The sequence below is a fragment of the Hyperolius riggenbachi genome, chromosome 11 (genome assembly GCF_040937935.1).
Source record: "Hyperolius riggenbachi isolate aHypRig1 chromosome 11, aHypRig1.pri, whole genome shotgun sequence".
Classification (NCBI taxonomy): domain Eukaryota; kingdom Metazoa; phylum Chordata; class Amphibia; order Anura; family Hyperoliidae; genus Hyperolius; species Hyperolius riggenbachi.
The window spans coordinates 44,438,278-44,465,218 of record NC_090656.1 but is presented as its reverse complement, the minus strand read 5'-3'; the positions used below and the strand labels follow the sequence as shown (position 1 = coordinate 44,465,218).

Here is a 26,941-nt window from a genome sequence, read left to right as displayed (position 1 = left end):
ATAATACATTTTGTTGCAGACTTCTTTAATAAATCCCAAAAGGTTTTTATCCGGGGACAAACCCACCACCACATGTGCATCTCGGTGTGCCACTAATATATAACTTTTCTTTTGTATGTACAGAAATTATGTACTGATGTGCAAGATTTACAGCACTGCTCCTGGGAACCCAGTTCCCTCTTCGGCATTCAGGGGAGGGGTAAGATTCTTCCCCCAATGTCATCCTATATAGCTATGACATACCTGTACAGTGATGGGGTTCTTAGCCTCTGGTGAAGTGCTTAGGCCTTCAGAACCAGCTAATGATCCTATGAAATGCAGTAATCTGCAAAGCTTTATTCCTGTCCTTTTGGTCTCCATAATATATTTTATTTGTATCATATCATTAAACAAAAACATAACAAGAAACTTACCAGTTCCCATTACACTAAAGGCCAAATTTGGCCATACATGTCCACTTTGACACTTCAAATTATAGAAACATCGAAGCAGGGCCATGCCGAGGCAGAGGCAAGAGAGGCCCAAGCCTCAGGGCGCAGTGTAGGAGTGGGAGCACAACTCACTCAGCTATCATTCCCACATTGTATTTGAAGCAGAGAAAAATAAGAAAAGGGGATACATGACAGTGACTGCAAGCCAGATAACTAGAGATTAAGGTGTTGGGGGCCCTGGGGCACCTCTTAGTCTAATAGCAATCAGAGTGTGACGGCTGGGGCGGGAGGGATGGAGGGGCGCACATTGGTGTCTCAGCCTTGGGTGCTGGAGGACCTTGTCCCAGCTCTGCATGGAAGTTCCATACAAAAGTACCTAAAAATAAGCACATTAGGGGATATGTCATATGGACAATCTGACATGTGATGAGCCTCCGACCATGAATCCCAGATTTTGTTTAATTTGCCAGGACAGCCTCTGGAGAGGACAGTCATTTTGTAGAGTGGAAGACTGTTGTTGACAAGCGTAGATCACATGTCAATAGATAGATGAGGTTTCCATGTCTTTCCATGTTCAAAGTAATACACTTTCTGGCATAGTACAGAAAATGATGCATCCAGGGGCGTAGGGATCACCATAGCAGTAGCTATGGGGCCCACAGCCACGGGGGGCCCGCCTGCCCTTAAAAAAAATTTGCTATGGGGCCCAGTCATTCCTAGCTATGCCCCTGGATGCATCTAAACTATGTTATATTCAGACAGAAAACCCTCTCCCTAAAGATGCCCAAAGAGGAAGCTAAGTGGCGTACGTATTATTATGCCGCAGGTGAGCTGGGCCTTATGTGAGCTGCGGGGGATTTTATGGCTCACCCTGCAGTTAAACAGTTTAAACAATCTGATAAATTTGGACTATTCCATCTCCTCATTTGGGATTCTCTGGGCCTCCTATTTTTTTTTCAAAACCATTTCATGAACAGCAGTTGCCAAAATAGTAAAATACCAGCCAGCCTCCCCACTCTTTTGCACACTTTTTTGGCAGGTAGACTTAGAAACTGCAATTCAGGGAATGTTTTTGAAAAGAATAAAAGAAATACGGAGATGTCCCATGAGGAATAGGCTAGTCCAAAACCTGTCAGATCTGTCAGATTTTAACTGCTTACTTCTTTTTTCACTATAGTGGTCCTTTAACTTTTTTAATCAAAATTATTGACATGAAGATCAAATATTTGTGTATGTGAAATGCTAAACTTTTTCCTAGGACATAAATTTTGGCAAAAACAGTGAGGACTATTATAAATGTAGATGTCACTAATAGGCGCAATAGATTTTAAGTGGCAGGCAAGGTCTCAAGTGGCCTTCGGAGCAGGATCATACACCAACTAATCTAAACTTAATTAAAACTATCCATTTAATTCCATTTACTGGAAGAACAGTCATCTGTTAAATATATTCTGCACTCATACATACCTAAAAAATGAGGAAACTATTAACACTGAAATGTTCCCTTCCCTTGATTAGCCTGTCTTTTGAGGAAGTATAATTAAAAAGCTTTGATAAAAATGTACGGTTGCATCGATCCAGATGTATCAGTTGCTCAGATTAAAAGGCAATAAATCAATGTTTATAAGCGTTAATACTCAGGAACAGTCAGAAATGATAGTCCTGTGATGTGCTAGTGATCTGCACTGCAGTAAGGGATGTTACACTGAAAATAATGCAGACATGCATAGATATTTGTCCTAAAGATGAATTTAATGAATATTATTGAATGCATGCCTATTGTAAACTCTTACCTCACCCTGATTACATTCTTGAATTTATCCCGAGATGCCGGCATCTCTACTGATGGCAAGATGAATCACTGTGGAATGTCTTTAGCCCTCTGTGAAATGAACAAGAATTTCAGAATATGCAAGAAATTGGCATGAAAGATGGCGTTTCTTTTATCTCCTTGACCATTCCTAGAGAACACTGTCTGAAAAAAGAACAGAAGATGAGCGGGGAATGAAAATACTTGCTTGCTCAGTGCTTTCATTGGACTAGGAAAACAATGTATTTACCTATACTTTAAAGCATACCTCCCAACATTTTAAGATAAGAAAGAAGGACACTTAAAGGGACTCCGAGCAGTGCAGAAACTATGGAAAGATGCATATCATTTTAAAGCTCTCTTTCTCCTCTTTCCAATGATATATAAAACACCGCCCTACTCCTTTTAGTTTTCGCTATTTTCGCGATTGAAATTGCCGCGGCCACGATTTCAATCGCGAAAATAGAGAAAACTAAAAGGCGTAGGGTGACGATTTAGGTGTCGCCAGAAAGAGGAGAAAGAGAGCTTTAAAATGATATCCATCTTTCCATAGTTACATTGTATTACACAGGGCGACTTTTTCTGCTGAATGGAGCTGCTGACTCTGGGGAAAGTGTCGTCCTGTGTAATACAATGTAACTATGGACAGATGGATATCATTTTAAAGCTCTCTTTCTCCTCTTTCTGGCGACACCTAAATCATTGCCCTACGCCTTTTAGTTTTCTCTATTTTCGCGATTGAAATTGCGGCCGCGGCAATTTCAATCGCGAAAATAGCAAAAACTAAAAGGTGTAGGGCGGCGGTTTATATATCATTGGAAAGAGGAGAAAGAGAGCTTTAAAATGATATGCATCTTTCCATAGTTTCTGCACTGCTCGGAGTCCCTTTAAGCCACTCCCCTGCCACACCCCTAATCACGCCTCCAGCGCACCCCTAGTCACGCATATCATAAAGATTTTATAAGAATAATTTGTGGTTTTATACTGTAATTCAGACCACACTGGTCCTTTCTATCCTGGCTCATTTTCCTTCATAATAACACATGGAAATGAGAAATATATCAATTTAAAGAATGGGTATAACGTTTAAAGTGAATTTAACACATTTTTCAGTAGAAAAATACATATCTTTACACAAGTCTGCACATGAGTCCTGAATGAGGGACACATGAGGAGGAAAAAGGGACAGTGGGACATGGCTCCCAAAGAGGGACAGTTGGGAGCTATGTTTAAAGCATCTCCAACATGCTCATTAGTCAATTTATTTACCGTGTTTTCCCTAAAGTAGGACCTCCCCCAAAAGTAAGACCTAGAATATATTTTGAGCATGCTCCAAATATAAGACCTCCTCCAAAAATAAGATCTAGTAGTAGTAAAGAGGAGGAAGAGGCGGGACACGGAGTGCAAGGAGATGAGGTGACCAGGAAGCGTGGTTTGCTTAAGGAAGCCACCGGGCTTATTTGGCAGGTGGGCGGAATTTTAAAAAAATGCAGTGGGCGGTGTGGAGAACGAGCCGGGAAGGCTGCTGGAGGTGCAGGGGGCTGCAACAAGAAGACGCAGAGCACACAGCCAAACCTGCAATGGAGGTTGCAGGGTCAGATTTGGAGAGCGGAGCCATGGGCAGCAGCTGGAGGAGGAGAGGGGCTGCCATGAGATGATGCAGAACGCACGGCACAGTTAGGGATGCTCATTCGGATTCCACGGAAATGCAATTTCCGAAATTCCGATCGGAAATTGCATTTCCGCATCGGAATGCGGAAATCGGTAATGCAAGTGCGTTAGGCGGATTTCCGCCGGAAATCGCGGAAATTCCGCCCGACTTTAACATCGATTTTCTCAAAAACTATAAGGTCTTTTTGAAAACTTTTTTTTGCATATTGTTCAGGAGATTGTGCCTAATAAATCCTGAAAATTTGGTGTTTCTAGGACTTACGGGGGCTTTGCTATTAACCGTTAAATTCGGCGGATTTTTACTGTAATGTAAATGCAGAAAATAGGCAGATGCAGATTTTCTGCATTTACATTACAGTAAAAATCCGCCGACTTTAACGGTTAATAGCAAAGCCCCCGTAAGTCCTAGAAACACCAAATTTTCAGGGTTTATTAAGCAGAATCTCCTGAACAAGATGCAAAAAAAAGTTTTCAAAAAGACCTTATAGTTTTTGAGAAAATTGATGTTAAAGTCGGGCGGAATTTCCGCGATTTCCGGCGGAAATTCCGCATTGGAATGCTGAAATTTGTAGCGGAAAGCGGAATCGGTATTTGGCAATGGCAGAATGCGGATTTACCGCGGAATCGGAAATTGGCATTTCCGACCATCCCTAGGCACAGTCCTCCTGGAGTTGACCGAGCACAGTGGAGGATGCTGGGTCAGGTTTGGAGAGCAGAGCCTTGTGGCGGCTGGAGGAGGAGGGGGACTGCCACGAGAGGACGCAAAACACATTGCACAGGGCTGTGCAATGTGTTCTGCATCCTCTCGTGGCAGTCCCCCTCCTGCCAAAGCTGCTGAGCGTGATGGAATTAATCGGCGAGTTCACAGAGAGGTGCAGTGCCTATCAGACACTGGTCTTGTCATCCCAGCACACACCAATGTTATCAGCTGCGTGCAGGGATGACAGGGCAGGTGCCTGATCAGTGCAGTACCGTATACTGTCTGACTGTTTCTGAACGTTTCAAGGTGCAAGTATCTTCTACATACATACTACATATGTATACCCCACAAAATAAGACCTCCCCAAAAATAAGCCCTAGTGCATCTTTTGAATGAAAAATGAATATAAGACTGTGTCTTATTTTCAGGAAAACATGGTAGTACCTTATTTTAATACAGTAAAACCTTGGATTGAGAGTAACTTGGTTTGAGAGCACCTTGAAATACAAGCAAACATGTTTGTGAAATTTTGACTTGAAATACAAGCAAAAAATGTTACCGTGTGTCATATTATCACAACTGAGCCGATGGTTCTTCTCTCCTAGATGCTGCACAATTGAGTGTAGGGACTGTACAATGTCACATTTCCATGAAATCCCCAAAAGTAATCAACAGCAACTGTCATTGGAAAAGGTCCTTGTTAAAGCCACACAAAAAATAATTGCAACAGATAGCAATGATTCTGTTAGTTATAGTGAAAGCCTTGTTTACATCTTTATTTTAATCACTACTGTACTTTGTATTAAATATTTTTCTATAACTGTTTTTGGATTGTGGAACAAATCACTTGAATTTACATTAATCCTTCTGGGGAAATTTGCTTTGATAGAAGAGTGCTTTGGATTACAAGCATGTTTGCGGAGCGAATTATGCTCGCAAACCAACGTTTCACTGTATAAGGTACAATCAGCTATTAAAATGTTTCATCTTTCATAAACTTCAGCACTACAGTGTTTTTAAAACTTGTATCTCCATTACCAAACACCCTTTAAAGTGCAGGCTTACCAAGATCAGATGAGACCCAAATTATAAGGTCTAAGCAGCTCAATTGGATCACCAGTACGATCCCCACAACGATCAACTTCCTCATAGATCCTCAACGATCACCGCTTCTCTTCTTTTAAAGCCAGTCACTCCCAGCATAAAAATTGATAATAATCGGGACAAATCTAAGTGTATACTGTTTAAAACCACGTCATTTATTGCACATCCAGGTAAAACACAAAATAAATACAGTCTTGGATACTCACTTCCGGGCCCTTATGACAGGGACCCTTGAAGTTATCACGCGTATCACACAATTCACCTCTGGAGTGCCGTTCTTATCCACCATCCGTAGGCCCGACCGGTTTCGCTGTTGCGTCATCAGGGGCTCGCTCGGAAGTGAGGTTTGGTGATGGAGATACAAGTTTGAAAAACCCAGTAGCGCTGAAGTTTATGAAAGAAGATTGTTGTTGAAGTTTTTCTGAGGACTTTTTTTACTTATGTGTGTTAACATTTTTCATCACCACCCTCATCGGGTTTTTGTTTGGGGCTCGCCCTCAGCACTCCGAGCTGAGACCATTGCAGACTACTAGGCATGCGCAGGGACATTCATTCTGGATCAAAGGTCATGACTAATATTAGCCGAGGCTTGCAAATGGAGCACATAGCGGCGGAATGGTCGCAAAGAAGGGAGGGGCGGAGGACACATCCTGAGAAGGAGGTCATTAATAACAAAAGTAGGTTCTGGATTTTACCTATTTTTTTGTCTCAGCTGTCCAATAAAGTTAATAGTCAGGTCATGCATTGTCCAGCCATATTATTATCTAATGTAATGTCTATACCCAACTTTAGTCTACCCCCAACTTTGTTAGTTGCACACTGCTGCGATTTGCACTCTATCAAAGCCCTTTGAGCTACCTTATAAGCCTGCAAAGTTTTCAAAAATGACTTCATCCATCCATGAGCGTATTCACATCTGGCTGGTCAGGTAAAGAGCAGAAACTGTTTCACTGTTACTTGGCATGTTCGAAAAAGATGATTTCTTTTTTTTTCAGCATAAAGCCAAAGATTGTTAGCTGGAAGGCACTTGTAAAAACTCGCGGCAATGCAGCTGCCAGGATGCAATAAACACATTTTAGGTATAGGTCTATTTTTACCCATGTGAAATATCCTTTACATTAATCATGTATACAGCAAGAACTCTGAAAATCTCCTCTCCCATTATGATACAAGGGATAATTCCTTTTCCTGTTGATTTGGCAATAGCGCTGCAGCGTGCTCTGCCTGTCTGTCTGCCTTGTCACACTGTGCAGCTTCCCTTATGTGCAAAGTAAATAAAACAAGATTAAAATAAACCAGATTAATTCAGCAAGGGATCAGTTCCCTCTTTTGGGTTAATGTTGGTATTTTGGCTTAGAGAGAAACGCAGGCTTGGAAAGCAGCACACTCCTACAGAGGGCTACCTTAAAGGGTCACCTAGTAATATTATCAGAGAGAAACCAGTGTGGGGATGACTAAGCTGGTGGCGAATATCAAATCCCCGAAACAGCAATTCAGATTAAATATAAAAAAAGATCTTATTCAGCTCATTGGGGATTTTTTTATTTAGGAGTGGGAATATGTTTTCAAGATTGTCCAGAGGGATGTCTAATGATTATTTTCTGCTCTGTTACCCCCAGTTTGAAGTGAAAAGGATGCCATTAATTGTTTTCGCAGAATGTTATGCTACCATACATGGGCCTCTTGTGTCACCGAAAAACAAGTAAAGGTGGCCATATATCTAACGATTTTGTGGCCAATCGACCATCCCATTTGATAATATTTATCAAGTCGGAGAAAAATTGGTGCAACAGTAAGCATTTCTGATCGGCCCAAAATCGGTTGAATGTCAGCTGAAAAATGTTAGGCCAACTTGCTTGTTCGGGTTTCATGGTGGCAACAGCGCATGATATTGGGCCAAGCAACAAACGTGACGAAACCCCCATCCACTGCCCCCCCCCCCCAAAAAAAATCGAATCCTCGATGCCCGAATGTTAAAAGCTCTCACCTGTCCAGCTGCCACGAATCCAGCTGCTCCTTCTTCATCATTTACGTCAAAACGTGGTTGCCAAACTGACTGGTGAATGTGTGACGTCAGTCACGTCACACACACGCCACATGCCATGCACATCAACCACGTGGAAGGTGAATGAGGAAGGAGGAGCAGCTGGACTCGCAGTGGCTGTACAGGTGAGAGATTTTAATGCACCGAGGGAAGGGGGGGTCACATTAACATTTGAGGGGACATCGATGGAGGCGGCGAAGCGGGGGATTCTTTTTTATGACGCCGATTCCCGAGAGCTTTCTTCCTAAAATTGATCATGAATCCGCCTGCGCTGTATGGGCAGCTGACAGATCTCTCTCTGATATGATTCATTCAGAGAGAGATTTGTCTCTTGGTGGACCTTAAAGTGTACCATAGCTTAAAAAAATAAAAAGGTTTATACATACAGTACCTGGGGCTTCCTCCAGCCCCATCCACTCAGATCGCTCCCACGCCACCATCCTCCGCTGTCTTCAGCTTCGGGAATCGGGTCCCGTCACTTCTGTCAGTTGGATCCAGTCTACGCAGAAGAAGTGCGCCCTCTACGTATCTCTCCAGCATCTTCTGGAGAGATACGCAAACAGCGCACTTCACTTACGTCAGACTGGCTCCGACTGATGGAATTAACGGGACCCGATACCGAAGCTGCGGGCAGCGGAGGACGGCAACGTGAGAGAGATCCGAGCTGATGGGGCTGGAGGAAGCCCCAGGTATGTATAAATCTTTTTATTTTTTTAAGCTCTGACTCTGTTTAAGAATGCTTTCACACTGCGTCCATTATGTTCCGATGCAATGATATTTCTATGGCACGATCACATTGGTGTGGTGCGGTGGGTTCTGTGCCGCACAGTATGGGCTTAATTCACAAAGCCGTGCTATGCTACGACGATTGTCGCACGGTAATGCGTGCAGTTTGCCACGTTAGCGCGTGCACATAAATCTTTACGCAAGCAAACCATTGCGCGCATCACATTGCATGCTAAATGCATAGCACAGTAGTGCTATTCATTAGCACGGCTTTGTGAATCAAGCCCTATGTCCATTTACTGGATAGAGATGGTCTGCGGTTCGCCCCCATAGTGCATCATGAGGGTCAACTTTGACCCTCTACATCACAGTCAGCAGGCACATTGTAGCCAATCAGGCTACACTTCCTCAGGCTTTGGACTCACTTGTGTGCCTACATTAATTAGAGAAGGGAAAGCTGCTGCAGACTCTCATAGGGAAAGCTTAGTTAGGCTCTTGTAGGCTTTTTAGCTTGCTTCTTGCTGATTCTTATTGCTAAAAAAGCACCCCTCAACAGCACTTTTGAGAACTAATCTTATGCTTGTGATCTATTTTTTTTTTTTTGTGTGTCCCACTGACACTTGTGTTGCATAGACAGCCTTGATAATTCCTACTGTGTGTGCCACTGCCAGGCCCAGCACATTCAGTAACTACCTGTGTGTGTGACAGGTGCACATTGTAATACCCATCACTGCATATACCTACCTGTTGTTCACTGTGCACCAACCTACCTACATGAGTGCATGCAGTGTCACTGTGCCTGTCTGGTACCTGTCTGTGTGAGACAGGTGCACATTGTAATACCCATCCCTGCATATACCTACAACCTGTTGTGTTCAGTGCACCCACCTACCTACGTGAGCGCACCCAGTGTCACTTTGCCTGTCCGGTACCTGTCTGTGTGTGGCAGGTGTACATTGTAATACCCATCACTGCATATACCTACCTACCTGTTGTTCACTGTGCACCCACCTACCTACGTAAGTGCACGCAGTGTCACTGTGCCTGTCCAGTACCTGTCTGTGTGTGACAGGTGCACATTGTAATACCAATCACTGCATATACCTACCTGTTGTGTTCAGTGCACCCACCTACCTACGTGAGTGCACGCAGTGTGATATACCACTCCGTGCATACCTGTTAACTGCACCTGTGTGACTGCACATTGTATTAGTCAAGTCAGTGCATACCTTTCACTTCATCCCCCCCAATATGGACAAAACAAAAGGCAGAGGCAGAACACCTCATCTTTCTCCTCCTGCTCTGATTCTGGCATTCCACTTAACACTCAGTCGGCCGCCACCACCAAAGTGCCATCACCATAGGGCTCAGCGGTGTTGAAATTTTTTTGTGTGTCTGCCTCAGACACCTACTACCTTACGAAGGCACATATTTACAAAGCACAAACTGCAATGGGATGACCACCTGAGGATTGAGGAAAAGCAGAAAACAAAAGCAAAGCCATACACCGCAGTGGCAGATACCGGGCCGCAATTTTTTCTCAAAAAAGGCGAACTGTACCGTGATGTTGAAAGGCAAGTGATGACATCTCTGGCACACAGAGTTGGGTCAAGGGTCCATCTGACCACGGATGCCTGGTCTGCAAAGCACGCTCAGGCCTGCCCGAAGACTAAGTCAGTCCCCAACACACAGCATCTCTGCCTGCACGCCGTGGGACTGCCTGCCCCAAGACTAAGTCAGTCCCCACACAGCATCTCTGCCCGCAGGCCGGTTGACTGCCTTCTCCGCCAACACCAACAGGGTCCACCAAGACTCCAGGCAAATTCCTGAATTTTTAAGGCCACTGCTAGCAGTGGCCACTATAATAATTTTTCTGGTGTGTGTAAATGCCTGCCTAATTTTTCTGGCACCCTTATTATTTTCTTCTTTTTTACACACTATATTGATATTTGTTTAGCTTTTAAATGATTCAAAAAGAAATGTCCACATTAATTTTATCTATTCAAGTTTACTCAGTGATATAACACTTTCAGAGCCTGTACTTCTGTAGACTCTCTGCTTATTTTATAAGGAAGTCCTGGCAGCGCTACCGCCTCTGTCCTCCTCTGCCCTCTTCCCATTCTCTTTCACAGGAAACGCTAATGCTGTTTGGTCTATTTCATTCACTTCCAGTTTACAGACTGGGGCTCTCTATCATTTTTATTTGTATCAAACCTATTTTAAAAATAAATATTTTATGCAGGGCCCAGCAATCAGACTTAATCTGTGGAGCATGTGAGCTTGATGATAAAAGAGCACATCACGGCCTGCATGACTGAAAGTACGCCTTCTATCACAGTGAATGAGACGCACTACTATCTAAACTCTTGCACATGAGATAAGGAAAACACAGAGAAATCCACCCTGTGTGTATTTAGAGAGAACATCCTGTCTAATTCTCCCTTCTCTGCATGTAATCACAAGTGTAATTAGGGCAGTCAGCTCTGTCTGAATTGTGCCAATGTGTGTGCCCAGTCATATGCCAATATATAAACAGGAGTTAACTCTTTCTGTACTCCCATGAAACCAGGAAGTAGACACTGCAGATTTGTTGTAATATTCCTGTAAGCTGTAACAAAGAAATGTTTTTCTTTAAAGGACAAACGAGGTGAGCTGGGACATGTCTCTTTACTTACCTGGGGCTTCTTCCAGCCCCTAGGAGTCTTCTGGTTCCCTCGCTGCAGCTCCGGTGTTACCCGCTGGCCACCAGTACGGCAGACCAACCCTATGCACCTGGTGACATGGATTCATTTTAGAGTAGGCGCTTGCGCACGCCAGCACATGCGCAGAAGTGCCGACTTGCCAGCGGGTCAGCCAGTCAAACCACATGGTACCATTGTGATCATACAGTGAGGCATAGAAAACAACGAAAGTATGCCTCGCTGCCATAGCTCCCAACATCCCTCATTTGGTGAGACAGTGCCTCTTTGGGAAGCAAAGAGAGTGAACAATGAGGGGAGGGGGTATTCCCTCACAGTGTAATTCCGTCACTGTTAAAGTGTAACTGTCGGGCATACAATCAAAAATCAATTCTTTAGTTTTATCTGGTAAACAAGTAATACGGATGCTAACCAGGCAATCCAAAAGTTCAAATCTCTATTACTTTTCTTGTTTATAAATGATCATTCCCCAGTTTACCTGACTCTTATTTGGTACACACAAAATTTGGTACACAAAAAGGAAGTTGCAGGGCATGCTGGGTTGTCATTTTTTGCTTCTGTACCAATGTACAGAAGCAAAAAATGACAACCCAGCATGCCCTGCAACTTCCTTTTTGTGTACCAAATTTTGTGTGTACCAAATAAGAGTCAGGTAAACTGGGGAATGATCATTTATAAACAAGAAAAGTAATAGGGGAAATAAAGAAGCAAAAGAAGACAACCCAGCATGCCCTGCAACTTCCTTTGTGTGGCAACGTACCAAATAGGAGTCAGGTAAACTGGGGAATGATCATTTATAAACAAGACAAGTAATAGAGATTTTAACTTTTGGATTACCTGGTTAGCATCCTTATTACTTGTTTACCAGATAAAACTAAAGAATTGATTTTTGATTTTATGCCCGACAGTTACACTTTAACTCTGTGTGTAACTCTTTGTGTGAGAAAGCTCTCAGAAGCTGCCTGTGTTTCTGAGCTTTCTGCAGGAGAGCAGAGGAAATGTAACTGGCTTTAAACATTTGTAATTGTCTGTGACTCCACAGCTTTTCACTTTTTTTTGCTTTCAGTGAAAAATACTGTAAAAAAACAAACAAAAAAACATCAACACTGGCTGTGCATTGAAGCAGACACCCCTTTGCAAATGATTTGTCCCAATAGAGCTAAGTCCTACACATAATGAATTACAGCTTTTGCCTCTAATATTTAACATGAAAAGTAGGAAAATGTTTACACAGCTACTTAGACATTATTTGTACATTGTCATTTTAGAACACTTGGGTATCGATAGTATTCCTTTAATGTAAAAGCCCCACAAGACTATCATTGTGGTGCAATGCTATTGTCCATTGTGAGGCAACAAACTAAATGTGAAAGGGCCCTAAAGAGAACCTGCAGTATAGGAATGCAAAGACTTACCGTACATCTTTATTCTCTAGCAAACAATGCCAGTTGCCTGACTTCTTGTGATGACTTGCTAAGTCTCTGGCCCAGAATGAGCCTGCAGATCAGATGCTGTGACTCAGATCTGACTGCAGTGTCTGCATGCTTGTTGCAGGTGTGACTTCAAAACAACTATAACCAAAAGCTCAGCATGATAGACAGGCAACTGGCATTATTTATAAGGGAATGAAGATGGCAGCCTCCGCACTCCTGTCACTTCAGGTGTCCTTTGATGAGCTCTGTGATGAACTCTGGTAGGGATGAAATGCCTTGTATGTTCTGTTCTTTCAATGAACATGGAAAATCCACTAGTATATTGTGATTTGAGGAGTTGGAATTGCAGGAATCATGTACTCACTCCACAGCTCTGTGAATAACCAATCGCAATTTAGTCCCTCTATAGGCCCATACACATGTCTGACAAAGGCAGTCAGGTGTGTGTACAGCGGCCGCCAACCCCCAACCTGCAAGGGATCCGCCCAATGGATCAATTCTCAGATCTGCACACTAGCTTCTATTATCCTCTTCTACAATTACCGCCTCACATTCACACATACAAGACTTCTCACGTGCCTCACCCCTCCTCTGGAATGCCCTTCCACAGCACATCCGCCACTCTCCCAAATTTGAAATCTTTAAACGCTCCCTCAAAAACCACCTTTTCCGACAAGGATATGCTCTGTCTTAGGCCATGCACCCTTCAACCTTGCGTCTAGATTTACTCTTACTAAATAACCTAATCACACACTACCTGTATATATATATATATACACTGTATACTTCCCCACCTCTTGTTTCCACCCCATTCCTTTAGATTGTAAGCTCACAAGGGCAGGGCTCTCTCACCCTTTTGTGTCTTGGAATGTTATTCATTTAATAGCTTGCACTCTGTTATACATTTAGTCAACATGTTAAATTTGCTATTGTAATCATCAGTGCTGTATCTTGTACCAGTGTCCATATTTGATGTATATCATTGTCTGTATCATTATGTATCCCTTGTTTTGTTTTCTTACATTGTACAGCGCCACGGAATATGTTGGCGCTTTATAAATAAATAATAATAATTCACTGCCGCGACAGCCAATTGCATTGTCTGGGCAGCTCCCCTGCCAGCACATGCCACTCCGTCATGCCCTCCCTTCCCCCGCACATAGCAACACAATACATCCCCCGATGAGCGACATAAAATCAAGAGGTGTGTACGCACCTTATGACAGATGCACCTGCTGATTGCTCATTTAGGATGTGTACATTTCCACATTGACTTCTGAGCCTTCCTTTGCTTCAGTGAGTGCCAAGTTTGATCTGAGCATAGTAAATGCTGTCAGTGTGTATTATTATTATAATTGTTTCTAGAATCCTAGAAGATGCTGCCTATAATTCTAATTCTCAGATCATTGATCTCAACCAATTAGCAAAAACAAATTGCCATTTAAAAGTATATGGACAAACATTCCAGTAACAAACAATAAATCTCTCTGGGAAATGTTAAGTAGGATTAATAACTTTGAATGACTGCTAATATTGATGGGACAATACACAACCGGCAGAGAAGAAATGTTATGTTATTCAAAGAAATAAAACGTAGCCGGTTTTGTTGGCCTCATTAGCATTTCCGAACAGATCTTGTTTTTTTTTTTCCATCAGTTATTGTGCTTTTAGTTATATCTGCAGGAAGGAGAATATCGTGCCGGGAAATGTCATTCAAATTATGCCACTTAGATCAATGCTTTGCCTACATTATTTGGGCACAAACTGTTCCTCTATGGTATGGCAGTCCTCAGCAAGACTGTTTAGTGTATGGAAATCCATTTTTAGCACTAAAAAGGTCGAACACTGGCCATACTTAAAGGGGATCTGTAACCCAGGTTTGAACTTTATCTCAATTAGTAGCTGATACCCCTTTTCCCATGAGAAATCTTTACCCTTTCTGGAATAGATCATCAGGTAGGTCTGTGTGGCTGATATTGTGGTGACAACCCTTCCACAGCGTGATGTCAGGACGTCCTGACAGTTTTCTGTCTGTGAATCTCATTGCATTGTGGGAAATAACATCTGTTTCCAACTGCCAAGCAACCAGTATCTCCTTCTGTGCATATGTATATCAACCTTTAAGCCTATCGCATTGTTAGGGGGTGTGCTTATAGATAATGGCAGTTGGTGCTATCTGTTTTATTTATGTCTACCAGTAGCAAAGATGATGATTTCCACTGAACCTGCCCGGAGCCCAGTGGGTCCAGTAGCTTCAAAGTACAAGAATCCTGCACTTTGATCTGTCTCATACTTTGAAGCTAGTGGACCCTCCGGGCTCCAGGCGGGTTCAGTGGAGCGCTCGTTAAGAGTAACGAAGCGCCCTTTACAATATCTAAGCACAGCGTAATTGGACTGGGCATGCTATGGCTGCATAGCATGCTCAGGCCATTATAACACTTTCTGCACTCATTAAGCTGCACTGATGTAGCAGTGCAGCTTAGTGAATCAAGCCCCAAATGTCTTTCATAAAACCTTTCATACTGCAAATGTGGATGTGCTTTGTCTATGCACAATTTAGCTTTCTGGATGGGATTGAAGATGACACTCCACTGTGGATAACTGTTACGGATATAGTGCACCGGCGATATCTCTTGAATTGAGTAGAAATCTTAAATTCTAAGCAGAGATTAAAACAGCCACACCACAGTGTTACAGTAACAGCCTTATGGGTGGGCCGGAGTGAGTCATATTACAAGTGCAGCCACCTTGATTCCACCACCCATACCTAGTGTGGCCACCACAACATGTAACACCTAGTCTAGGTGGGCTGCTCCAGTGTTAAGAGCAGGCAGGTTAAGATTGGGGAACCCTGCAGCTTAAAGGCCTGCTCCCTCTATAGTTATGCTTCTGTACAGAAAAATGGTAGTTATTAGGATGTTACAGGGTAGACTGTACTTTAGAAAGGGCGGTCTTATTGAACAATTTGTTTTCATTAAAGTTATCTCATCTATATAATAACTTTTCAGCACATAGCAAACAAAAAAGTCATTCAAATGAAGTCGTCCCTGATCAAATAAGTTTGATATTACTTTTTCATACTATTTTAGTACTTACTAGCGAATATCAAGGTATTATCATACCTCCCAACTTTAGAAAGTGGGACACATATGCCACGCCCCTGCCACACCCCTACAAGGTCGCTTTAAAAATGCAGATTTCATAAGAAAAATGATGTTGTTTTATAATTCAAACCACACTGGTCCTTTCTATCCTTGTTCATTTTCCTTCATATTAACATTTTAAAATGAGTAATATATCAATTTAAAGGATAGGAATAAAGTTTAGAGTCAAACACATTTTTAGTAGAGAAATATATATATTTACATAGAAAGAGGTACAAAGTCCTGAAAGAGGGACAAATGAGGAGGAAAGAGGAACAGGGGGACGGGGTTCCCAAAGAGGGACTGTCCCTCCAAAAGAGGGACAGTTGGGGGCTATGGTATTATATATATAAGGAGGTAAACTTTACCTGTAGAGAAAGCCATGCGAAATGTACTGGGATTCATGTAAATTATTCAACGCGTGATGTAATTTGCTTAGCTTGAATTAAAGTACAAGCAATAACGCAAGAGAAAGGCTAAGACTGGGAGCACACTTGTTTGAATCATCTGCGTTTTCCACTCTGCACACTTGATGAAACTTCTCAGTGCCGTTTTAAAATTGCAAAGAATGTTTGTTCTTGCTGCATACTGTATGCAAATCGCATACAATTCTTTCATATGGAGACACAAAAATTAACCAATTAGCCAATTATTAAGCTCCCTGGCTGTGCATTTCTGTCTGGATTTATGGGTCTAAAAGTCATAACTCGCCAAAATATATCAGAATAAAAGCCTGGTAGACATTCTGCATATAAATAAAAGACTGGAACACAAAATTGTTGAATTAATTACATTTATCAATAAACTGAAAACATTTTGAAACTGTACAAATAAGGCAGGCAGAGAGTAGTCAAAATCCAGGCAGAGGTCGGTGCAGGCGGCAGGCAGAGAGTAGTCAAAATCCAGGCAGAGGTCGGTGCAGGCGGCAGGCAGAGAGTAGTCAAAATCCAGGCAGAGGTCGGTGCAGGCGGCAGGCAGAGAGTAGCCAAAATCCAGGCAGAGGTTGGTGCAGGCGGCAGGCAGAGAGTAGCCCAAAATCCAGGCAGAGGTTGGTGCAGGCGGCAGGCAGAGAGTAGCCAAAATCCAGGCAGACATCGGTGCAGGCTGCAGGCAGAGAGTAGCCAAAATCCAGGCAGACGTCGGTGCAGGTGGCAGGCAGAGAGTAGCCAAAATCCAGGCAGACGTCGGTGCAGTGGTGTAGCTAAGGAGCTGTGGGCCCCGATGCAAGTTTTACAATGGGGCCCCCAAGCACTCTATACATAACAATTGATACTGCGCACCAAAACCTTCCAATGGCAACTACAGTGTCAGAGGTGCAAGAACGGGATGGGGAACAGTTTGTTAATGATTACCACTATTCAAAGTATCTATAGAAGTTATTATTATGAGCACAGGACCAATAAAGAGCTAATATTGTAGTTGAAGGAGGGCCCTTTGGGGCCCCTCTGGCTCACAAGCCCCGATGCGGTCACAACCTCTGTAACCCCTATTGCTACGCCCCTGCGTCGGTGCAGGCGGCAGGCTGAGAGTAGTCAAAATCCAGGCAAAAATTAGTAACAGTAATGCAGAAGCAATTAGCTCAGAAGCAGTTGGGAACCAAATGGTTATATTGTTCACATCCTTTGCTTTCAAATGAGCTCATCTGCCATCTCTGCCATGGCAGTTGGGTGACACAGGGGAGGGATCAAATTACAACAATCTGTGATTAGAGACAAATGACGAGGACTTAGGCTCTCTCACTGTATATATATATATATATATATATATATATATATATATATATATATATATATATATATATATATATATATATATATATATATATATAATTTGACGCCGCCCCCGCTGACGACACGCCACTGACATCACGCCGCACACCGCTGGTTGACCGTCCTGATTGGCTGCCGGAATCCCCGGAAAGAGAATGGAGGTAAGGGGATCCCGGCGGGCGGGGGAGAAGTCTGAAAACAAAGGGCGTGGCGGTTTTGGGCTAGCCTGAACTGAGCTCCGGCTTACCAATTGAAGCACCTTAATCTCAGCCCAAGCTCAGCTTTAACCCCCCTGGCATTACCGCCAGTGGGGGTTAAAGCGAACCTGGAGAGAAAAAAATTATGATATTACGAATTGTGCGTGTAGTACGGATAATTAAAAGAACATTAGTAGCAAAAAGAGTCTCATATTTTTCACCCCTCAGGTGACAGTTTAGGGTGAAGCACTGCAGACGCAATGCTGGCCTGCTGGCTAGCAATGTGTTCTGTTGCTATGGAGAGGGGTGGAGGCACAAAAGAACGGTGTGAGGATCCGCTTGGCTGCCTGCGCAGGCAGGCAGCCTTTTGACCACTGTTCAGGTCTGCATTCTGCAGGTCTCTGGAAGAGAGACCTTTTGTCAGTATTGCAGCTTGCTGCTGAGGAATTTGCATACACTCGTTATGCAAATCCCCTACCTGCCTCCTTTGATGACTGGCAGTATAAAGAGCTATGTTTCCCAGAGTCCTTTGCTGGTCATAAGGGTTAGTCCTGTGTAACTCGCCTGGAGTGTCAGCCTTGCTCATTGTTTGAATATTAGTTTAGAGTAATTCCTGGAACTGCACTAGGCAGATTCCCTAGTGCAGTTAGGATTGCATATCTGTTTTGTTTGTCTGTTGCAATTGTCCTGTCCCAGCGGAGGTCGACAGGAAGTCGTTCTGATCTTTGTTCTTGGAGTATAGCTGGAGCAGCGGTTGCTACCAGCTATCTCATCTGTTCTGTCTTGCCAGGATCGCACTCGCCTTGCGCTAGTGCTGTGGATCCGTCTGATCTCCATCTCTCTTTCTATACTTGGATCGCACTAGCCTCTTGCGCTAGTGCTGTGGATCCTTCTGTTCTGTCTTCCTGGATCGCACTAGCCTCCTGCGCTAGTGCTGTGGATCCTATCTCTCGCTTATTCCTGTTTTCGTGTATCTGTCTTGTCTGCTACGAACGCTTGCTGGAGGCTCGGTGAGGTAACCGTTAAGCAAGCACTCGCGTCCTCTGTTTCATGTTTGTCTGTCCGTGGTTAGTTAGGCATGCTTGTCTCTGTTGTGCTTATCACGCGGAGACCGCGCATAAACGCGTGCACTGTTGCGAATGAGTGCGGTGTTCGCGTTTAGCTAGCGTTTGTTATTTTCCTTATCTTCTCATTGTATGATTTGCTGTGCCTTTGCTACTCTCGTGCTCTGCCTTGCTGTAGTCTTGTGTCACCTCTGGCAATCGCCTCTCTCGCGATTGCGTTCCTGCTTCATATCTGCTGTTGTGTATGCACCGTCGCGGGTTGGCGACTAGTTTGGTGCACACACATACAATCTGTCCCTTTGCTCAATCTCATTCGCAATCGCTTCTCAGGCGATTGCGTTCTCACTTGGTTTCTTCTGTTGTGTGTCCACCGTCGCAGGTTGGCGGCTAGATTGGTGGACATACATACATTCCTCATCTGTGCTTATTCGGTCTTGTGTCGCTGTTAGCAATCGCCATCTCTGGCGATTGCCTTCTCACTTTGTCTTCATGGTTGTGTGTTCATCGTCGCAGGGTGGCGACTAGTTTGGTGGACACACATACCCTCTGTCGCTTTGAGCTCCTTTTTTCAGGGCTATCTTGCCCTGCGTTTCTTCCCTTCGTACAATTCCTGTCTGGCGTGTGTGGCAGGGTAGAGGAGCTGTTCCTCTGCACTCAACAACTCCCTCTGCCGACAGGAATTTCCCTCTACAGGTGCATTGCACCTTTTGCCGGGTTCCCTCAAATTACACGCTTGTGGAGGATTTCTGCAGTGTCAGCGCACGTCTTGTGCGCTGATCACGGAGAGAATTCCACAATCGTTACAAACGGCCCACAATGGAGTTGATGGGTTGTGGAGGGAAACCAATGGCCCATCTCAGACCAGATGGTCTTGCAGTCCAGATCTCTCGCCATTGCATCAGGGTCTGAAGTCTCAGACGATCCGACGAGACGATCTGAAGGCTCAGCAGATCCTAGTCTGTGTCAGCAGTCAGTGCTTTCAAGCCAGTAAGACTTCCTAATACGCAGCTTGATACACAGTGTCCCACTACAAGGTCACTTTAAAAATGCAGAATAAAATTAGTTGTGAGATACATCATACTCTCACTATACATAAAAGCATATACGAAAAAAGAAAGAGAGAAAAAAACAGGCCTGTGAGTACCGAGTTCTAAATGACATAAAGGTTCCTTTAGATCTTGTAAGGTCGGCTTGATGCATTCTGATGAATCCCTGAATAAATCCGCAGCAACTTGAACCCACTTTACAATCAATTTGCATTTGATATAAAGAAGTGTTTCTTCACATCTGCTCTCGAAGGGGAAGAAAACGCTTCATAAAGTTGCCATTAGCATACCACAGCAACAACATCTGCTAAAAACGTAATAAAATGATTACCTGCAGTTCATCATTGTATTAGCTGCAGTTGGTCACCTCTGCCCTTAGCAGTGGGTGAATCAGCTTGCAGGCGGCGAGGCGAGATCGTTGCCCGCGCTCGTAATCTCTCCGCATGAAAATATCCTACAGGTAAAGAAAAATATACGCCATGCCCCGAGATGTCTCGTTTACAGTAAAGCGCATCAATTATTCATGTGCACAGATTCCCCCCAGCACCTTTTAAAACAATATCTTGGCAGAATTCATTAACAAAGTTATGCCAACAATTAAATAAACCTGCATGACATTAAGTGGAGCAGGATAGAAATGTCTGAGTTTGATTGTCTTTTCAGGTTTTTTTTAAACATTATTGTTATTATTATTTTTTAATGTTGGCGAACAAAAATGAGTTCTGCTGAGCTTGGTGCGCCACCTAGAGGGCATCTGTCCAAAATACAGAAGTGTTTAACCCTTCTGATGTTCCTGTCCACAAGTATTATCAGCACACCAGTTCTTTAAGCACACACGTTTATTGTGCCAGTTTCCACAATATTTGAGCATATTGTGGAAACAGGCACAATAAAAGTGTGTGCTTAAAGAGGAACTGTCGCAAAAATCTTAAAATTTAAAACACATACAAATAAGAAGTACATTTATTCCAGAGTAAAATGAACCATAAATCACTTTTCTCCTATGTTGCTGTCACTTACAGTAGGTAGTAGAAATCTGACATTACCGACAGATTTTGGGCTAGTCCATCTCTCCATAGGGGATTCTTAGCATAGCCTTTATTCTTTATAAAGACATTCCCTGAAAAAGATTTATACAAAGATGCTGGCCAGCCACCCTGCTCACTGCACACTATTTTGGCAGTTGGAACGGAGCAACTGCCATTCACTAAGTGCTTTTAAAAATAAAGAAAACCCTGAGAACCCCCCTATGAAAAGATAAGCTAGTCCAAAACCTCGGTAATGACAGATTTTTACTTCCTATTGTAAGTGACAGGAACATAGGGGAAAAGTAATCTATGGCTCATTTTACTCTGGGAGAAATGTACTTCTTATTTGTATGTGTTTTAAATTTTAAGATTAAGACGGTGTGCAGACTTCAATTGTACAGCTACCTTCTGATGTTCCTGGCAAAATCAGATATTATTAAACAGACATTATTCGACCTTCACAATGTCTGGCTATAAAGAACAGACAAAGTCAGGCAGACAAGATGTTACTGCAATCTCTGCTTTTATGAATATATTTACTAGCTGTTTTTGCAGCATCCACGATGTCCCAAATTAAAGTATCTTCCCTGTTATAGAGGTTCTTGGAAGAACAAAGAGAATTCGAGAGCCCGATATGGTGTAGTATTGTTAAGTTGGTTGTGGTTAAAAGCAAAATATTTAGATATACTCACAAACATGGGTTACCCATAGGCAACCACTTCAAGAGCAGGTGGGGAGTATTAGAACCTGACCCCACTCAGGTTTTTAAGATGTCGCTCTCTGTAGATAGGAAACGGGGTAGCACCCCTCCACCGAGGGTGGACTCAAGATTTCAGCAAGGCTATGTGTACAGAGGCGCCAGAGTAGAATAAAAACGTTTAAAAATGTCTAAAAGAGGGGGATGTTCAGGTGGACTTACCTCCCTCAAAAATATAAAACTCAATTGAGTCACAATATATCAATACAAAAATGTTTTATTGAACTCCACTTAGTGCAACGCGTTTCCCAGGTGTGGTCCTGCTTCATCAGGCAAACAGGAGTATAACTCAATGAGGCGCTCACTTCTGCATCTAGACCCATTGAGTTATACTCCTGTTTGCCTGATAAAGCAGGACCACACCTGTGCGCAGAACGACCATCGGCGGTGGGTCGTTCTGCGCTCTGTGGCCGGGGCTCGCGCGCTCATTGCGTGCGCATCCACCAGCAATAGGCTCCGCCCACCCGCGACATCAACCCGCCCGCCGTTTGGAAGCGCTGGCGGGTTGTTAACCCCCGATCTGCCGCATACAAAGCGTATAATACGCTTTGTATTGTATACAAAGCGTATTATACAGGCTGCCTCCTGCTCTGGTAGTCCCGGTGTCCGAGGGACCACCAGGGCAGGCTGCAGCCCTCCCTGTCTGCACCCAAACACACTGATCCTGCCCCCCCTGCCCTCTGATCGCCCACAGCACCCCTCAGACCCCCCCCCCTGCCCACCCCCCAGACCACTGTTTGCACCCAATCACTCCCCTAATCACCCATAAATCACTCCCTGTCACTATCTGTCAACGCTATTTTTTATGTTAGGTCCTAAACTGCCCCCTGGGGGCTCCAGATCACACCCCCACACACTCAGATCCTCCCCAGACCACCCCCCTCCCCTGTGTACTGTATAAATCTATTCTTCCCTGCAATCACTCACTGATCACCTGTCAATCACCTGTCAATCACCTGTCAATCACCCCCTGTCACTAACACCCATCAGATCAGACCCTAACCTGCCCCTTGCGGGCACCTGATCACCCACTCGCACCCTCAGATCGCCCGCACGCCCGCCCTCAGATCGCCTCCAAAGTGCATTGTTTACATCTGTTCTCCCCTCTATCTGTCAATGCTATTTTTTAGGTTAGGTCCTAAACTGCCCCCTGGGGGCTCCTAATCACCCCCCCCCACACACACACACACACACCCTCAGATCCTCCCCAGACCCCCCCCCCTGTGTACTGTATACATCTATTCTTCCCTGTAATCACGCACTGATCACCTGTCAATCACCCATCAATCACCCCCTGTCACCACCTGTCACTAACACCCATCAGATCAGACCCTAACCTGCCCCTTGCGGGCACCTGATCACCCACCCGCACCCTCAGATCGCCCACAGACCGCCCTCAGATTGCCTCCGAAGTGCATTGTTTACATCTGTTCTTCCCTCTAATCACCCACTGAACACCCATCAATCACCCATCAATCACCCCGTCACCACCGGTCACTGCTACCCATCAGATTAGGCCCTAATCTGCCCCTTGCAGGCACCCAATCATCCGCCCACACCCTTAGAATGCCCTCAGACCCCAGCCCTGATCACCTCGCCAGTGCATTTCTTGCACCTATTCTCCCCTCTAATCACACCCTGATCACCTATCAATCACCCCGTCACCCCCTGTCACTGCTACCCATCAGATCAGACCCTAAACTGCCCCCTGCAGGCACCCAAACACCTGCCCACACCCTCAGATCACCATCAGACCCCGCCTGAACACCTCTCTAGTGCATTATTTACATCTGTTCTCCCCTCTAATCACCCATCATTCACCCATCAATAACCCCCCGTCACTGCTACCCATCATACCCATCAGATCAGACCCTCATCTGCCCCTTTGCAGGCACCCAATCACCCGCCCACACCCTCATATCACCCTCAGCCCCCCCCCCCCCCCCCCCCGATCACCTCCCCAGTGCATTGCTTGCATCTATTCCCCCCTCTAATCACACCTTGAGACACCCATCAGTCACCTCCTGTCACCACCTGTCACCTCCTAGCACACCTACCCATCAGATCAGGCCATAAATTGCCCCATGTGGGCTCCTGATCAGCCGGCCAAACCCTCAGATCCCCTTCCCATCACCTCCCCAGTGCATTGATTGCATCTATTCTCCCCTCTAATCACCCCCTGAGACACCCATCAATCACCTCCTGTCACCCCCTAGCACTTCTGTCCATCAGATCAGGCTCTAATCTGCCCCTGCGGGCTTCTGATCACCCGGCCAAACCCTCATCCGCCCCACCGCAGTGATAGAATTTTTTTTTTCTGATCACTGCTGGTCTCTACGACTTAATTGTTGCTGAGACCAACCGTTATGCCACACAATACGCAACCGCCAATGCTACCATGCCTAGCCTTTTCGGTGGAAACCACTCTAAGTTTCTGAACATAACATTTTTTGGGGCCTTCTTCTTAACATGGGTCTAGTCATAAAGAATGTATTGCGGTCTTATTGGTCTACGCACCCAAAAACATCACATGCCCATGTTCTCTGCTGCCATGTCCAGGACACGATTTGAGAACATCATGCGCTTCCTGCACTTCAGTGCCAATACAACCTGTCATCTAAGAGGCCACCCTGCTTATGACCGGTTCCACAAAATTCGGCCCCTCATAGACCACCTGTCATCAAAATTTGCAGATGCTTATATCCCTGAACAGGCATTTTGAGGAATTTGGTTTCCAGACTACTCCTCACGGTTTTGGACCCCTAAAATGCCAGGGCAGTATAGGAACCCCACCAAGTGACCTTATTTTAGAAAGAAGACACCCCAAGATATTCCGTTAGGTGTATGATGAGTTCATAGAAGACTTTATTTTTTGTCACAAGTTAGTGGAAAATTACACTTTGTGAAAAAAAAAACAATAAAAAACATTTTCCGCTAACTTGTGACAAAAAAATAAAATCTTCTATGAACTCACCATACTCCTAACGGAATACCTTGGGGTGTCTTCTTTCTAAAATGGGGTCACTTGTGGGGTTCCTATACTGCCCTGGCATTTTAAGGGCCCTAAACCGGGAGGAGTAGTCTAGGAACCAAATGCCTCAAAATGACCTGTGAAATCCTAAAGGTACTCATAGGATGTTGGGCCCCTTAGCGCACCTAGGCTGCAAAAAAGTGTCACACATGTGGTATCGCCATACTCAGGAGAAGTAGTTTAATGTGTTTTGGGTTGTATTTTTACACATACCCATGCTGGGTGGGAGAAATATCTCTGTAAATGACAATTTTTTTACACACAATTGTCCATTTACAGAGATATTTCTCCCACCCACGGAGGGAGAGAGGAGGGAGAAGCATCTGGCTATCTGCAGGGCGGGAGAGAGGGGAGAGAAGCACCTGGCTATCTACAGGGAGGGAGAGAGGGGGAGAAGCACCTGGCTATCTACAGGGAGGGAGAGAGAGGGGGGGAAGCACCTGGCTATCTGCAGAGATAGAAAGAGAAGAGAGAAGCACCTGGCTACCTACAAGGAGGGAGGGAGGAGAAGCATCTGGCTACCTACAGGGAGGGAGAGGGGAGAAGTATCTGACTACCTATACAGAAATACCTATACTGAAGGGGGGTGTTGGTGTTGAGGGAGGGGGGAGAAGCACCTGGCTATCTACAGGGAGGGAGAGAGGAGAAGAAGCACCTGGCTATCTACAGGGAGGGAGAGAGGGGGGGGGGGAGTACCTGGCTATCTGCAGAGATAGAAAGAGGGGAGAGAAGCACCTGGCTACCTACAAGGAGGGAGAGGGGAGAAGCATCTGACTACCTATATGGAAATGGAGGGGACATTTGCCTACCTATACTGAAGGGGGTGTTGGTGTTGAGGGAGGGGGGAGAAGCACCTGGCTATCTAGTGGGAGCTGTGGTGTAGCAATAGGGGGTGCAGAGGTAGCGACCACATTGGGGCCCTTGGGCTAGAGGTGCCCGAGGGGCCCACCCCTCATACACAATATTAGCTCTTTATTGGTCCTGTGCTGATAATATTCACTTCTATAGTTGATTTGAATAGTAATGATCATTAACACACAGTTCCCCATTCCATTGTTGCACCTCTGACACTGTGATTGTACTTGATTAGTTTTGGTGCGCCATATCAATCTATAGCATGCTTGGGGGGGGGGTCCCAATGCTAAACTTGCACCGGGGAACACGGTTCCTTAGCTACGCCACTGAGTGGGAGGGAGGGCGGGAAAGCTCTTGGCTATCTAGAGGGAGGAAGGGGGAAGAAGCACCTGGCTATCTACAGGGAGGGAGGAGGGAGAAGCATCTGGCTATCTGCAGGGAGGGAGGGGGAAGAAGCATCTGGCTATCTGCAGGGAGGGAGGGGGAAGAAGCATATGTGTACATATCTTTAGTCTACTTCTGGCCATGCTCCTCCCTCCACACCAACTGCCTTAAAGCAAACCTGAACTGAAGATTAAAAGTAAGATTAAACATACACACATCATACTTACCTCACATGTAGTGTACTCATCAATCTCTTTCTCCTCTCCTGCGTCCTGTTTGTCCACTGTAGTCAATGGAATTCATCATCCTCCATTTTGAAAATGGGCATTACCCCATAACAGCTTCCTGGTCAGTACACTGTTAAACTGTAATACCGCCCACGTGAGCCATAGGGAAACATGGACATTACCTTGCACATCAGTTGTACTTTCAGTTATAACTGACAGCAACTGATATATAGCTGACAGCAACTGATATATTTCAGTTCTGACAAAATCTAGTCTGAACTGGAAGGAATCGTAATAAGAAAATGGTGAGCTTCTGAGAGGAACAGATAGAGAGGTAAGCATGTAATATTCATTTGCATGAACATGTGTTTATTTTAAATAATTTTACTCGGTTCAGGTTCCCTTTAAAGCCTGGCCTATTAAAAAGTTACAGAGGGGAGTTAAGGAGATGGACTCAACTCCATTGTCTGATCTCCATCCAACTGTGGGGATTTACCAAGGCTCAGTCCAGCCTTATTAATTGCAGCAACAAGTGCTGCTGAGAGGGTAGGTTGCATAATATGCAGCCTTACTACATATTTAGTGCACCCCCTACAATGTCAATTTTAGTAAAGTTCCCTTTCAGGATTAGCTGAATATTTCCAGCACAATCAATCATTTTGATCGAATCTGCCAGTGATCTGTTTGCCCTCACATATCTGACTAATAAACTTCCAACTGAATTTGGAATCTATTGATCAAAAGGGTGACTGAGTATTGAGAACAGTTTTGGATGAACACATAAGGGCGATGGAGTATCAACAGTTACATAGCATACAGTGC

The 26,941-nt window shown here is 44.5% G+C and overlaps 1 long non-coding RNA gene across 1 annotated transcript in view; it reads right to left on the bottom strand.

The window, feature by feature from the left end:
- Positions 1 to 20,984, bottom strand: part of LOC137538319 (uncharacterized) — a 38,899-nt gene extending 17,915 nt beyond the window's left edge. The window contains exons 1-2 of the long non-coding RNA XR_011024749.1: positions 20,858 to 20,984; positions 2,225 to 2,313 (exon numbers count right to left, since the gene is read on the bottom strand). This is a non-coding gene — a long non-coding RNA (uncharacterized lncRNA). The remainder of the gene's footprint in view (positions 1 to 2,224; positions 2,314 to 20,857) is intronic.
- Positions 20,985 to 26,941: the final 5,957 nt, after the last annotated feature.